Source organism: Lupinus angustifolius, chromosome LG05 (genome assembly GCF_001865875.1).
Source record: "Lupinus angustifolius cultivar Tanjil chromosome LG05, LupAngTanjil_v1.0, whole genome shotgun sequence".
In the NCBI taxonomy this organism is placed as follows: Eukaryota; Viridiplantae; Streptophyta; class Magnoliopsida; order Fabales; family Fabaceae; genus Lupinus; species Lupinus angustifolius.
The window spans coordinates 6,791,888-6,793,740 of NC_032013.1; positions in this window are offsets into that span (position 1 = coordinate 6,791,888).

The window sequence follows — 1,853 nt, forward strand, 5'->3', positions numbered from 1 at the left end:
ATTGGCAAATATGAGGAGGCTCTTATTAGTGCTTTCACTAAGGATGAGATTAAAGAGGTTTTCTTCTCATGAATGGGCCTGCTTTTACAGGGAAAGGTTTGGTTGTCATTGGACTCACTCTTCTAGATACTTCAAATCCTCCATTTGGCCTAGAATTAGAGACAATTGGTCTTTAACTTCTGAAAATGCAATTTGGTTAGTTGGTGATGGGCACCAGGTTAATTTCTGGTTAGACAATTGGATTGAGGAACCAATTGTGGATTTGATGAACATTCCTCTTCTGCTGCAGGCTTCTCTTAAAGCTACTTGTGCTAGCTTCATTGATGGAAATCATTGGTTGATTCCTAAACTTATAAAGGATTCTTTTCCTTCTATTTGCTCTAAAATTGCAGCAACTAAGATAGTTGATCATGATCAACTGATTTGGAAAGCCTCAGCTGATGGTTCTCTGTCCATGAAAATGGCTTACTCAACATTCTCTCATAATCACAACTCTTTATCTTGGAGTAAGTTAATTTGGACTGATTTTATTCCTCCTTCTAAATCCTTTTTAGTGTGGAGACTTATTCATGCTAGATTACCAACTGATGAAAACCTCATGATAAGGGGCTGTGCTATGGCATCAGTTTGTAGTCTTTGCTTCAAACACACTGAGGACTCTACTCACCTGTTTCTGAATTGCATCTATGCTACTTCTCTCTGGTCTTGGTTCTCTAGTTTTTTCTCCATCACTCTAGACAATTCATCAGTCTTAAGCCTTCTGAGAAGTTGCTCCAATCACACAAATAAGCAATTGGTTCAGGTTTTGATTGCTTGCTTAGTGCACATGTTATCTAAAATCTAGTTCTGCAGGAACCAAAGAATCTTTGAAAATGCTTCTACTCCTTTGCATTTGGCAATTAATGCTATCAAGAGGGACACCTCTCTTTCTGGGGCCTCTGCTAAAGCTTCTTCTTCTGCTCATACGGTCAAGGACCTCATTATTCTGAGAAGCCTGGACATTGCTTTGAACATCAACAAAGCTCCGGTTATAATTGAGGTCATCTGGAGGACTCCTCGAGTTGGTTGGGTGAAAGCAAACTCGGATGGGGCTGCTCATGGTAGTCCTGGGATTTCTGGATCGGGAGGTTTATTTAGGGATCACATGGGTTCTTTTATGCTGGCTTTCTCAAACTACACTAGCATTCAATCAGCAATCTTTGCTGAGCTGCATGGTGCCATGCATGCTGTTGCAATTGCTGCTAACCGTGATTGGTGCAATCTTTGGCTGGAGTGTGATTCAACTTTAGTCATTGACATTTTTAATGGAACTTCTCTTCCTCCTTGGCAGCTGCTTCCTTTGTGGTTGAAGTGCAAGAATGACATGCTTTCCTTCAATTGTAGTATATCTCATATATATAGGGAATGGAATCAATGTGCTGATCTTTTGGCTAATCATGGTTTACATTCTAGAACAAATATTATATGGTCCACAATTCCTTATTTCATTGTTAATGAATGTAATAGGAATGCCCTTTGCTTACCTAATTATAGGTTCAAAAACGACTAGGGCTCTTTGTATGATTTCCTTTTTCTAATATATTCGGGTGCTTGCACCATTGCTTAAAAAAATAAAGTGTTTGCACGGGTCTCCATTTTGGTTTTACTAAAGTTAAATTAGTATAGTATAAAAGCATAAAATAATTTGGTTTGAACAATTTGAAATGATAAAATTAAATGATATAACCAATATTATAATAATGAATAAGTTGTGAGGAATGAAAATTTTATTTATGAAAATTAAACATAAAAAAGTTGTGAAAAAGGTAGATAAAATATTAAATTGTGATAAAAGTTAAAACGAGTGACTGAGG